Source organism: Oncorhynchus gorbuscha, linkage group LG12 (genome assembly GCF_021184085.1).
Source record: "Oncorhynchus gorbuscha isolate QuinsamMale2020 ecotype Even-year linkage group LG12, OgorEven_v1.0, whole genome shotgun sequence".
NCBI lineage: Eukaryota > Metazoa > Chordata > Actinopteri > Salmoniformes > Salmonidae > Oncorhynchus > Oncorhynchus gorbuscha.
Genome location: NC_060184.1, coordinates 45,880,441 through 45,895,157, shown reverse-complemented (window position 1 = coordinate 45,895,157; position 14,717 = coordinate 45,880,441). Strand labels below are relative to the sequence as shown.

General features: G+C 39.8%; 1 protein-coding gene across 2 annotated transcripts in view; it reads left to right on the top strand.

Moving 5' to 3' along the window:
* Nucleotides 1–14,717, top strand: part of LOC123991061 (anion exchange protein 2-like) — a 124,456-nt gene that overhangs the window by 12,555 nt on the left and 97,184 nt on the right. For both annotated transcript variants that reach the window (XM_046292223.1, XM_046292224.1), the window contains exon 2: nt 10,484–10,540. The gene's annotated coding sequence lies outside the window, so the exon portion shown is untranslated. The remainder of the gene's footprint in view (nt 1–10,483; nt 10,541–14,717) is intronic.

Here is a 14,717-nt window from a genome sequence, read left to right as displayed (position 1 = left end):
CCTATTCAGTACATTTAGTAATTGCTTGCTTTTCTAAAGTTTGGCAATGCCAAGATCGATAAGACAAGCTACTCTAACTTGATTGATAGCTTGAAATGGCTTTGTATCTAGTTTTGAGGTTGTAAGATGGGTTCACAATCTAGCTGGTTAGTTAAAGCCAACTTCATAAAATTGCTAGGTGGCTAGTAAAAAAAATGTGTTTGATTTATTCATCAAGAAGGAATCAATAGACTACATAGCTTGATCAAATTAATTTACAAACATACCTATTGCCTGTCACTGGCAGCTAAAATCAAATCAACCGCAGTGTGTCACTCTCTCCTCCCCTGACAATACTGCATCCACTAGAGTATCTAGCATCCTGCCTAGGCATCTCTTATGCTCTATGCACCTTGGAAGGAACCAGTCAGTGTGCCCCCTCAGCAAAATACCGATGATGGATTTTTTGTTGTTGTTTGTAAGTAATTATGATAAAACATGGGCTTAATTGTTTAGTAATTAATTGAACATCTGAAAAATGTAAAAACAGGACAAATCTGAGGGGGCAGTGCCTGTGGTATGACAACACTGCACTACGCTAGGGTTAAGTGGATATACTGAATAACATAGCAAGGAGTCATCCACACTGACATTTATATATATCGGTATGGTCTGTATTCAGGACTAAACATTGGTATGCAACAGCTGCTGTAGCACTGACCAGAGTTGAACCATACAAATGCAAATTGATCATGATCTGAGAGATTAGGCTTCATAGTGGCCATTGCTGATGTGTGTAATGGCCAGAAGAGAACATGATCGTTCTTGTACAACGATTACTAGTATCTAAACCATGTTGGCCTTGTCGTGTCTTTGGCTATGCCGGATTAAGTGATATGACATGCTATTCTATGAAATAATTTCTCCGTAATTACTATTACCTGATTTGAGCTAATCAAGTAAATGTAATTAACTAGAGTCGGGCACCACAAATTAATATTTATAGAGCTGTTATCTTCCGAATAAACTCTTAAAGACCTAGTAATATTTTACATCAATAGCAGTCCATATCAATCGTATCGGTCTCATCTGAAAGTTGTAAATTCTTAGTTATCTGCACGAACCCTGGCTAACAATTTGAATCAGCAATACAAAATTGGGTTGAATTATTTATTTACTAAATACCTAACTGTTGGGAAAATTATGATTAAATGACTGAACAAATCATTTTAAATGGAACTGTAACTAAGTAAAATGTATACTCTGTTTTATTATATCTGATTAACAATATGAGTTCATAAGAAGGGATTGTGTGACAAGGAGTAATTAAAGTTAATGAACACCATTCCAACTAGGAAGAAACTAATGGGTTGGGGACTGTGTAAACAAATAAAGTTGTTAACCGAATGTTGAACCTACAGAAACTTAGCTCTGGGGTTTTTAGATAAGGCAGTGAGTGCATTCCTAAGTTTTCTGTTAATTAGAACTGTCAGCTCAGTGGTGATCGATAATGTTGAGGGGTCAAAAGCTATCTGGGAGTGTATTAGTAAGTTAGAATGAACTTTTCACCTCACTTTGTCCCGGTCGAGAGGAGGGGATTCTGTTAAAGCAATGAAATGACGTCATGATCTGTATATAAACTGTTGCTCGTGATTAAGTGGGAGCGCGCTCCGAGAATAAATTCTGTTACCTATTATTGAAAGACTGGTCTGCGTCTATTTTATGCAAACAAGAATCTTAGAAATTCTCATAAAATAGAGGGTTTTCAATTGATGAAAGCACATTGGCATAATTAAATTACATTAACACTAACTAATCACACAGAATTACACAGAATTAAATCATAACTAGCGGGCGGAACAGATATGACAGCTTGTTACACAAAAGAAAAGGGGCTGGGTTGAGTGAAGGAGCGGGAAGACTGAGGAACAAAGGCGAAGCTGTGCTATCGTAAATACAGTATCTTATGCATTCTAAATTACCGCCCATTTGAAAAAGGAAAATGCAATAAATATTTACTCTGAGCTGCGCTTCGGTAGGTTGGTGGTAGATGGAAGGCCGTGTTGCCCAACCGAGTCCTTTGAAGAATGTCTGTGGTCAATTGGATACGTTGTAGTAACGTCGTTGTGTGGTAGACGGGATACTCTGTCTGTTCCTTTCTAACCTGCGTTTGCAGCTGCGGTTGCTAACTCAACGGCTAGGAGGTATCAGTTCTGTAGTGAATAAGAGTTCAAAGTTCATACCATTCGCAACCAAAGCTCATGCTGATGTTGGCTTCGTTCTGTAGTTATTATCTGAACCATTCTGACATAGGACCGTCGTCCTATATCCACTGAACAGGAAGTTCTATTGTCGTCAAGGCTTTATATAGGAAGGGAGAAAAGGGGTGTGTTTCATAGTTTACAACCTCTCTCTTCACGTGGGTGAGCCAATGAGTGAGCAGCCCTATCTTATGAAATCCCACATCTCACATTTTTGAAGCTAAAATCACAAATAATTTCATATTCATACATTTAAATTGAACAACAATTCCATTTGAATCCGATAACTCTGATGTGTAGACTTTCCACTGTAGAGTTTGTCATCTTATCATTGATGAGAATGTCTCAGATGACAACCGAACTGACATCATATTCATTAAGTACCACCGCATATTCGGATTACCAGAATATAGTTCATTTCCCCCCACCTACTGATGTTCCCAGAATCTCTATGTTAACCAAGGGTTTTGCAAATGTAACCTCAGTCGGGTAGAGAGAGGAAAAAGGGGGGAAGAGGTATTTATGACAGTCATAAACCTACCCCCCCAGGCCAACGTCATGACAGCCTTTAACTGGGGATTTGGGAATTTTTCTTTGGTGTTTATAAAAAAATATATATTTTCTTTAAACATAGATTTGCCATGCTTTTGTGGCAACATAAATTCTAAGTGATTTTCAGTGGGGCATTCGCCATTCTGATTTTGTTTTATACTGTTCAATCCAACTTCAACCCCCCCCCCCACCCAAGGGTGGGAACCTAAGCGTTAGTCAGTGTTTCCTTGGGGACCGTATATGATGTTATATTTAGCTAGCTGGCATATTCATGTTTTGCTTTTTCCTCTCTGATTTAGAAGATACCATTGCACAAACATACTGATCTAGGCTTACACCAGCACTGGTATCAGGCTGTATTTTATCTAGCTACATTTGTGCTGATTCTGATTTTACAGCTACCTAGTGATTTTAGCATTAGTGGCTAACAATGTATTTTAGCCACAACTTGCTAAGAAAATACAAACTAGCTGTTTGCAGACAAACTAATAGTGTAATTTGTTTTTAAACAACTAATTGACCAATGTCGATTCAACTACTTGTATTCAATTTTTTCCTGAGCGCTCAGTTTCTCTAGAGTTGAATCAGATCAAGCACAAACTGTGCGATGAAGTTTCCAACAGGCCATTATTCTATGTAGTTTAGCACAGAAAATGGGGTAATTAACTACAATAACCATTGTCCATTGCGTGCCTATTTGTTCGGTCTGTGTTTCTTTTACACCTACTAGGTTAGGTTAGTGTGGGGCAGACAGAGTGAGAGAAGAGACCGAAGACTGCTCGATTGAGAGGGATGGAAAACAGTTGCTTTGAGGTATCTCTACATGAAAATACATGATCTAAGTGATTGATAGTTGTTATTCAGTCATAAGTATTAAGTCTTATTTACTTTGAATAACTACAAAAATTGTGATTTGTAAGGCTGCATTGGCAGCAGCTCTATAGAGATGAGATGACTTCAATTGAAATAATGGTAGTCAAATTTAAACTAATGTAATCCGTGCATAAAATGAACTTTGTTTCACCAGCCACTGTGGCAAGTAGATTTAAAAATCTACAAGCCACTCAGATTTTTAACAGCCCCCAAAAACACTTGCTGCTAAAATAACACCCACAAAACACAAAAAAACATGAGCAAATGTATTACTAATAAGATGTAACTAATGTGGTCTTTTTTTCTTCTCCACAATGTCATGTCCAATTCTTTAGTAGCTACTATCTTGTCTCATCGCTACAACTCCTGTACGGGCTCGGGAGAGACTAAGGTTGAAAGTCATGCGTCCTCCGATACACAACCCAACCAAGCCGCACTGCTTCTTAACACAGCAAGCATCCAACCCGGAAGCGAGCCGTGAGCCGTGTCAGAGGAAGCACCTGGCAACCTTGGTTAGTGCGCACTGCGCCCGGCCCACCATAGGAGTCGCTGGTGCGCGACAAGGATATCCCTACCTAACCCGGACAACGCTAGGCCAATTGTGCGTCGCCCCACGGACCTCCTGGTCGCGGCTGGTTACGACAGAGCCTGGGCGCGAACCCAGAGTCGCTGGTGGCACAGCTGGCGCTGCAGTACAGCGCCCTTAACCACTGCGCCACCCGGGAGGCTGTAACCGGAGTCTTTTAACCAAAATATCACAGATGACAAATGTTCAACTGCGGTGGGAGATTACCATGGTAATGTGACTGGAGTCATGTTTATGCCTGTGAGATTGAAGTAGCCAAGAAACACAAGGACTTCTGTGTATGTCTATAGTGTACAGTGGCAAGAAAAAATGTGAACCCTTTGGAATTTCCTGGATTTCTCCATAAATTGGTCATACAATTAATTATCTGCTCTTCATCTAAGTCACAACAATAGACAAACACAGTCTGCTTTAACTAATAACAATGTTTTCATGTCTTTATTGAACACAGTGTAAACATTCACAGTGCAGGGTGGGAATTTTTTTTATTTGATAACTGGTTGACCTTCCTTCGGCAGCAATAACCTCAACCAAACGTTTTCTGTAGTTGCGGATCAGACAGACCTGCACAACGGTCAGGAGGAGTTTGACCATTCCTCTTTACCGAACTGTTTCAGTTCAGCAATATTCTTGGGATATCTGGTGAGAACTGCTCTCTTGAGGTCATGCCACAGCATCTCAATCGGGTTGCGGTCAGGACTCTGACTGGGCCACTCCAGAAGTGTTATTTTATTCTGTTGAAGCCATTCTGTTGTTGATTTACTTCTGTGTTTTGGGTCCTGTTGCACCACCCAACTTCTGTTGCGCTTCAATTGGCTGATGTCCTTACACTCTTCTCAAACTTGGGAATTAATTTTTACATTCAGGCCCTGAGGCAGCAAAGCAGCCCCAAACCATGATGCTTCCTCCACCATACTTTACAGTTTGGATGAGGTTTTGAAGTTGGTGTGCGGTACCTTTTTTTCTCCAAACATAGTGTTGGGTGTTCCTTCCAAACAACTCAGCTGTAATTTAATCTGTCCACAGAATATTTTGCCAGTAGTGCTGTGGAGCATCCAGACGTGCAACAATGGGGTTTTTTGGACAGCAGTGGCGTCTTCCGTGGTGTCCTCCGATCACCATCCTTGTTTAGTGTTTTACGCATTGTAGACTCGTCAACAGAGATCTTAGCATGTTCTAGAGATTTCTGTACGTCTTTAGCTGACTCTCTAGGATTCTTCTTAACCTCATTGTGCATTCTGCGCTGTGCTCTTGCAGTCGTCTTTGTAGGATGGCCAATCCTAGGGAGAGTAGCAACAATGCTGAACTTTCTCCATTTATAGACAATTTGTCTTACCGTGGACTGATGAACATCAAGGCTTTAGAGATACTTTTGTAACCCTTTCCAGCTTTATGTAAGTCAACAATTCTTAATCTCAGGTCTTCTGAGATCTCTTTTTGTTCGAAGCATAGTTCACATCAGGCAATGCTTGTTGTGAATAGTAAACTCCAAAACATATTTTTTTAATAGGGCAGGGAAGCTGCCCTAATGAGCTTATCTCATTGATTGGACTCCAGGTTAACTGACTGACTCCAATTAGCTTTTGGAGAAGTCATTAGCCTAGGGGTTCACACTTTTCCCAACCAACACTGAATGTTTTAAAATGTATTCAATATAGACAAGAAAAATACTATACTGTGTTATTAGTTTAAGCACGCTATGTTTGTCTATTGTTGTGACTTAGATGAAGATCAGATCAAATTTGATGACCAATTTATGCATAAATCTAGGCAATTCCAAAGGGTTCACATACTTTCTTGCCACTGACTGTACTATGTAGACACCGGAGTGAAGTATGGAACGCCGTTTGGGTACTTATTTTCCTCCATAATTTGCAAATCAATTCATAAAAAATCCTACAATGTGATTTTCCGTTTTTTTTCCTTCTAATTTTGTCTGTCATAGTTGAAGTGTACCTATGATAAATTACAGGCCTCATCTTTTTAAGTGGGAGAACTTGCACAATTGGTGGCTTACTAAATACTTTTTTGCCCCACTGTATGTTGTGCTTTCGCTGTAAAGTATTTTTGAATCGGACATGATGAGTAGATTAACAAGATGTTTATCTTTCATTTGCTGTATTGGATTTGTTAAGGGGTGAAAGTTGCATATTTCTAAAAAATATTTTAGAATTTCGTGCACTGCCTTTTCAGCTAAATGTTGTGGAGTGGTTCCGCAAGCGGAACGCCTGCCCGAGAAAAGTTAATAGTTTCTTTTTCTGAATTTTTATAATGAGTATTTCTGTATTTGAATTTGGCACTCTGCTTAATTAACTCAACAGCATCATGAACTTTACCAGGTTCAACGACATTTTAGCCAAAAACCTGGTTGCTTCTGCCAGAAGGCTGAAACTTGGCCGCAAGTGGATCTTCCAGCAAAACAATAACCCCAAGCTCGCATCAAAGAAATGGTTAATTATCAGTAACAGCAATTGAAATGACGGGAAAAAGGAGGGAATCTGCTTCAGTAAGGACTTTTAATCTGTTATTTAACTAGTTTATTGATATTGTTGGTTTGATGTTAATGGTTTTGCTAGGGCCCGAGGTGGTACCAGTATCACGATAATCATTAGTATCGTGTCAAGCAAACACCACCACAACAACTATTTCCGCTAGCAAATACAGTATGTATGCTGTTTTTCTTTTGGTACTGAGGAAGAGTGAAGTTGGCTGTGTTGCAGAGCAAGAAAGTTTTAATTGGAAATAATCTGAGCATTAGGCTACTATCTGGTGGCCAAGGTAAAACCGCTTCCAATGCTCAATTGCTCATCGTCTGCCACGATCCAAAGAAGCTCACACCGCTTTTTATAGGACTGACCACAGTCCCAATGGATAAATGATATTTCCAGAGATCGATCGGAACAGAGGAAAACCCCAGTGTGGCCTCTAGTTTTAGCTTTTCGTGGCTTTTGCTTTGCGTTTCTTTCCCCAAGACTGTCCTTTGACTGACTCCCTGTGAGCACATCATTATTTACCGACAAACAATCATGCATGGACACCAATACACTCACACACACACACGTGCGCATGTTAACATAGTGCTTTGTTACCCATGGTCACAGGCATTTCTTTAGCACTAAATCTCATATAAGCTAATGTGGAATGCTTGTTTGACCGACTGCCAAGTGGATAAGTGTTCAGATTCGAATTACTACACATTGTTCAAAACTTGTATAATCCACTCCCTTAGCTGATTTATGTGGAATTGTTTGAAGTTTAAGCGGATTGATAGTTCTTTCTCTTCATGGAGGTAATGCCTCTGGGCTACAATGTAGCCTGATAGCAGTCATTTCCGCATCTCATAAGCAATAAGTTATACCAAAACGACATCCATGGCATATAGAAAAAGCTACTTCTCTATAACTCCATTTCTAAAATGTAGATGTTGAAATTTCCTCCCCGATATTAGCTGCTATCATCTAAAATGAAGCAATTTGATTGCCCAATATCCTTTGAGGATGTGAAAACGACTCATTGCAGTTGTCGTGTGTGGGCAATTCCGGATGGACTGTCTTTAAAGTAATGATGGACTATCATTTCTCTTTGCTTATTTAAGCTGTTCTTGCCATAATATGGATTTGGTCTTTTACCAAATAGGGCTATTTTCTGTATACCACCCCTACCTTGTCACAACACAACTGATTGGCTCAAATGCATTTAAGGAAAGAACTTCCACAAATTAACATAACAAGGCACACCTGTTAATTGAAATGCCTTCCAGGTGACTACCTCATGAAGCTGGTTGAGGGAATGCCAAGCGTGTGCAAAGCTGTCATCAAGGCAGTGTGGCTACTTTGAAGAATCTCAAATATAAAATACATTTTGATTTGTTTAAGACTTTTTTTTGGTTTATACATGATTCCATGTGTTATTTCATAGTGAAGACATCACAACTATAATTATACAATGTAGAAAATAGTAAAAATAAAACCTCTGGAATGAGTAGGTGTCTAAACTTTTGACTGGTACTGTATTCACACCCCTGAGTCAATTCTTTGTAGAAGCAACTTCGGCAGCGATTACAGCTGTGAGTCTTTGTTTGTCTCTAAGAGCTTTCCACACCTGGATTATGAAACATTTGCACATTTTATTATTTAAAAAAGAATTCAAACTCTGTGAAATTGGTTGTTGATCATTGCTCGACAACCATTTTCCGGTCTTGCCGTAGACTTTCAAGTAGATTTAAGGCAAAACTGTCACTCGACCACTCTGGACTATTCACGGTCTTCTTGATAAATATCTCCAGTGTAGATTTTGCCTTGTGTTATAGGTTATTGGCCTGCTGAAAGGTGAATTCATCTCCCAGTGTCTGGTGGAATGCGGACTGAACCAGGTTTTCCTCTAGGATTTTGCCTGTGCTTAGCTCCATTCCATAAACCAATTATTTTTACTGAAAAACTCCCAAGTCCTTAAAGATTGCAAGCATACCCATAACATGGTGCAGCCACCATTATGCTTGAAAATATGGAGAGTGGTACTAAATAATGTTTGGGGCAAAACCAACACATAACACTTTGTATTCGGGACAAAAAGTGAATTGCTTTTCTATTATGTACAGGCTTCTTTTCACGCTGTCAATTAGGTTAGTATTGTGCCCTTTGCCCTTAGTATACTCACCTTTTGTGAGGCATTGGAAAACCTCCCTGGTCTTTGGTTGAATCTGTTTGAAATTCACCCCTCAAGTGAGGGATTATTACAGATAATTTAATGCCTACCTCATCCCTGTACAAAAGTATCTAGGACAGTATTTGTGCAGCTTATTATGGGACTTTTTAAGCACATTTTTACTCCTGAATTTTAAGCTTGCCCTAACAAAGAGGTTGAATACTTATTGACTCAAGACATTTCAGCTTTTCAAATTAATGTGTAAACTTTTTTTGTTTTGTTTGTTTTTTACATAATTCCACTTTAACATTGAGGTATTGTGTTGTGAATACTTTCTGAAGGCACTGTATCTACCTCAAATATCTTGTACCTCATAGCCTAGTGGTTAGAGCGTTGGGCTGGCAAGGTACAGATCTGTCTTTCTGCCCCTGAACAAGGCAGTTAACCCACTGTTCCTAGGCCATCATTGAAAACAAGAATTTGTTCTTAACTGACTTGCCTAGTTTAATAAAAAAATAAAAATATCTGGTACTCCCTATATATATTGCAAGAGATAGCTATAGATATAACTGATGTAGACTACAGTGAAATGCTTGCTTACAAGTAAAACAAAAGTAACACATGAGTAATAAGATCAAATACAAGAATGTCGCTATACTATATATATATATGCTAGACAATCAGGTATATTGTATAGTGACATTCTTGTATTTGATCTTATTACTCATGTGTTACTTTTGTTTTACTTGTAAGCAAGCATTTCACTGTAGTCTACACCAGCTGTATTTACCGACTGTGACGAATAAGATTTGATGTATCGGGTATTTCCTGATACAGGGTCACATTATCCTGTATATTAGTCTGCTGGGAACGTGAAGGTTTTCCTCACACAAGATTAGCTAAACCACTCCATCACTCTGGCCTTGTTCTATTACAAGGAAATAAGTGTTCTCTGTTATTTTTGCGAAGTTCCATTTACTGGTATAATATTTATGCGACATACAATTTTTACTTATATACTTCAAGAACCAATGGTATAAGTAAATAACTTATAAATGCCTCATGGGCTTAGTTCTACTGTCATATCCCATTAGAGCCAATCATGTAAGCTTGTTTTACTTTGTAAACAATGCAATTGTAAACCAAACACTGTACAGCCTCAACATGATTTAAAACTATATTTTTCATATCATAGATGGTCAGTCCTTATCATGCTTAGTTCTGTCTATGAATTTGAGTGGTTACATTTCTCCAGCCCCATCCCTCACCTGTTTACCAAAACAGCGCTGGGGTAACCACTTTATTATTGTTTGAACTGCAGATTGCCTCTAATTGTGCCTAAAAGTGTGTGTGTGTGTGGTTGTGCGTCGAGTCACTGACTCCGGTCACATGGCTACTTGTCAGCTCCAGGAGGAAACATTATCTTGATGAGGAAGGCTGCTGTTGTCAGTCTGTGCCTGCTAGTGTGAGAGAGAGAGCATCTGGGATAACTACAACACAACCAGTAATGGTGCTCTAATTGCAGCTTTATTTCTCTTCCTCTTTTTTCTTTCTTTCACTTTGTCTGGTTCCCGCCCCCCCCTCACAGCGGCATTCAGATGCGTCACGATGTCAGCGGTGGCTCCCCTGCAGTAAGCAGACAAAGGTACAGTATATATTTAATTGAATTTGTCCTTCTCTCTACAGCCTCAGTGGTGACTTGGACGTTTTCATACCCAACTTGTCTGATTTTCTCTGTTTTCATTTGATTTTTTCATTTGACCACCTTGACACAATTGGGTCGACATGGGCTATCTTTCGACACCTTGTTGAGTCCATGCCCTGATGAATTGAGGCTGTTTTGAGGGCAAAAGAGTCATGAAGGCAGTCAAATTCCATGTGACCGTTTGTTTAGTCACGGTAATTAGGCTTGTCCAAGCTCTGATTGCTGCTGATTCTCATTAGTAGCCTACCAAACTTGCTAACTGCCACGTACTCAGCACTCTATTGTCCCTTTTAATTACTCTAATATCAATGCAAATATATTTGAAAATCGAATCACACTTCATGAGAGGCCATGAGCTCATGTTGCGGAACATTTCTATAGGCTATGCAATTGCGTGAGAAAACAGAGTGATGGCCTCTAGTAAAAAGAGAATCCGTTTCCTATAGGCTAGGCCTACTATATTTATTTTTAAACTTTCCTAATATTATAAAGTCATTGTGGACAGTTCTCGTATATTCAATATGCACCTCAGAATTGGATAAGGACGCAGTTGCACGCAGTTGCGTCCCCGACGTGTCTGTCTTCACTTCGGATCCGGTCTTTCTCACAGGCTACGTGATGGAGCGCGCATCCCTCTGGGAGAAGGGCACAACGTCCACTGCCCGCAAAAGGCATGGATTTTTTTTTTTTTTGTGCATTATGTCCACACAAAGGGGATGCTGCTGTAAAACTCGAGGCATTATCAAGTGCTTGTGAATGAGAGACGTAGATTGTACAGCCTGCGCAAAGAACAAAGTCGATCTTATGCCTTTCTAGTGACTTTTTAGTTTTAAACTGCTTGCTGACTGTACACTGTACACTGTATGATGATTGTATCGGTTTTACTAACCACTTAGTTCTAGTAGCTATGTTGACTATGATGTTAGTTAATATGGTGACAATGCTATAGGCTGTGTGTAGCGGTTATGATATGAAGGTTTGGCTTGGAAAGTTATTCTTACCTGGTCACAGACATCTGAAGTCTACAAACAAAGAAAAAAGGTGAGGAGGAGAGCGCATAGATGCAAGAAGGAGTAATACAACGAGCAAAATGATCATGTTTGTACAGTGTGACTTTTATGAAAGTGGTCTGTGTTTGAGCGTGATCAGGGGTGTATTCATTCTGCCGACTCTGTTCAAATGTTTCTAAAATGGCAGCAAATTAAATGGGGATAAATGTACCTGAATTTGTCCAATAGTCTCTCATTTGCAACTGTTGGACTAATTGTTACTCTAGATCAGCTAGACGCAGGAACAAGTGTGCAAGGCTGTATCGAATGTGTCAGTCTGTCACCTTGATTCCTCAACATTTTCTCTCTACCTGTGCACCTGTTGTAAACGTTCATTCATAGGCAAGGTTGTATCAACCTCATGATGGGTATAAGGAAAATTGAGTGTCATGTAGTAGCCTAAACCTATCAATGTTACATTGAGCTGGGTAATTGGAATATGAATGACAGTCATCCATTATGCTGTAATAAATAAGGCAATAAAGAAATAAAATCGAATTTGACCAAAACAATGGAATTGCCATGGAAATGTGTGAGGGAAAAGGCCAATGGGGAACAATTTAGCAGTCGCTTCTAAACCTGAAAAGGGACAACTTCTAAATGTTATGTAGCGAAAACAGCCAAATATATTCAAATTGGACTTAACAGGCCTAGAATGTGGTTAATTACAATACATAAATCATGACAGATTTAACGAATATCCACTTTGTTGAATGTGCACCAATCTGGTCAATGGTACGTGTTCGTTCCATCGACCTCTTTACTGCATCTATGCAAAAGGACCTGTATATCAATGACTGTCAACATAATTACATCCTTAGTTGGACACTGAAGGAGAGGATGCAGTTGTCGCAAGATTTTGGTATTTTTGGAGAATAGAAAGTCATTGGAGAAAATAAAATTGGAGAACCGGCAAGTCGTAATGTTTGTATACATTTTTTTTTCTGACCGACGCATGCTACGTTGGGATCGGTTCGGGGTCCCGTAGACCGATGCACTCATTTTTTAAACATTTGAACCGGGGGCCGTGAATGTTAGTGCATCCCTCTATTGTGAATATAAATTGTTCACCTTTGATTGTGGTGACTACTAAAATGAGTCTTGAGTACCTGAGTCCTTGCCGCTCCTTGTCATTGCCAAAAAGGCCAGACTCCTTGGCAATCTCAATGTTCAATATGTGCCAGATTTACGGCAGAGTTTCTCATTGGTTGTTGGAATTAACTTTAAATATTTTCCATGACAACGTGAAGCCTCAAATAGAATTTGAATTTATAACAAACATTTAGTTCTTAGCTTGGCAAGTTTTTCTATTTTGAGGCTTAAAAAAGCTTTTGGAATTGCAGTATGTATTTACTATGAGAATTTAGACGTGATCTAGCGACTTTTGACAGGCTAGTTTCGTTTGGACCAATGAGGTAAAATAAGAACTGGACACTGGGTCCAAGATGTCCGACTGTTGTTTTTAACATCATATGCGCACTAGCACACGTGCACACAGGGAGCAGCCTATAGCTGTCACGCCTTGGTCATTGTATTTTGTGTTTTTGTTATATGTTTGGGTAGGCCAGGGTGTGACATGGGTTTATATGTTGTGTTTCGTATTGGGGTTTTATTAGCATTGGGATTGTGTTGATTTAGGGGTGTGTCTAGTTAGGCTTGGCTGCCTGAGGCGATTCTCAATCAGAGTCAGGTGCTTGTCGTTGTCTCTGATTGGGAACCGTATTTAGGTAGCCTGAGTTCGCTGTATTTTGTGGGTGTTTGTTCCTGTCTCTGTAGTCACCAGATAGGCTGTAATTAGTTTCACGTTTCGTTTGTTGTTTTCTTATATCAGTTATTTCATGTACCGTTTTCATTCATTAAAGTCATGAGTAACCTACACGCTGCATTTCGGTCTGACTCCCTTCGTACAACAGACGAACGTCGTTACAATAGCTCAGTTCGAGCAGCGACGATGTCGTCACATCATCCAGACATTGGATGAATAGAAATGTTATCTTTGGCTGTGAGTGATTAAGAATAAATAAAAAATCCACAGCAACTATTTCAATAATTCAATGGATGTTTTGAGCAGTGATAACTAAATTGTTTTTATTAGGAATTTTAAAATCTGTCTTTTCTATGTGGAAATCTGGGCCGGAGTCAGTTAAACTCCAGTGCCGAAGCAAAACTAGGAGCAGTCAAAACCACGCTTCTGTTCATATTTGTATTATGCAGAAACGCCAATCTTTTTAGCACATGAAAGGGGATTAGCTAGAGGCTGGTACCCAGGCTAACTAGGAATAGGCTACAGCACTGGTTAGTATCTGAGGGAACATGGCATTTGTTTGAACTCAGCAAAAAAGAAACGACCCTGTCTTTCAAAGATCATTTGTAAAAATCCAAATAACTTCAGATCTTCATTGTAAACACTGTTTCCCATGCTTGTTCAATGAACCATAAACAATTAATGAACATGCACCTGTGAAACGGTCGTTAAGACACTAACAGCTTACAGACTGTAGGCAATTAAGGTCCCAATTATGAAAACGTAAGACACTAAAGAGGCCTTTCTACTGATTCTGAAAAACACCAAAAGAAAGATGCCCAGGGTCCCTGTTCATCTGCATGAACATGCCTTGGGCATGCTGCAAGGAGGCATGAGGACTGCAGATGTGGCCAGGGCAATACATTTCAATGTCCGTACTGTGAGACGCCGAAGACAGTGCTACAGGATGGACAGCTGATCGTCCTCGCAGTGGCAGACCACGTGTAACAACACCTGAACATGATTTTATGCTGGGTTTCTGTACAGCACTTTGAGATATCAGTAGATATACGAAGCGCTATATAAATACATTTGATTTGATTGGTACATCCGAACATCACACCTGCTGGACAAGGTACAGGATGGCAACAACTGCCCGAGTTGCACCAGGAACGCACATCAGTGCTCAGACTATCCGCAAGAGGCTGAGAGAGGCTGGACTGAGGGCTTGTAGGCCTGTTGTCTGGTGAGGACCTGACTTAAATCACCGGCAACAACGTTGCCTATGGGCACAAACTCACTGTCGCTGGACCAGACAGGACTA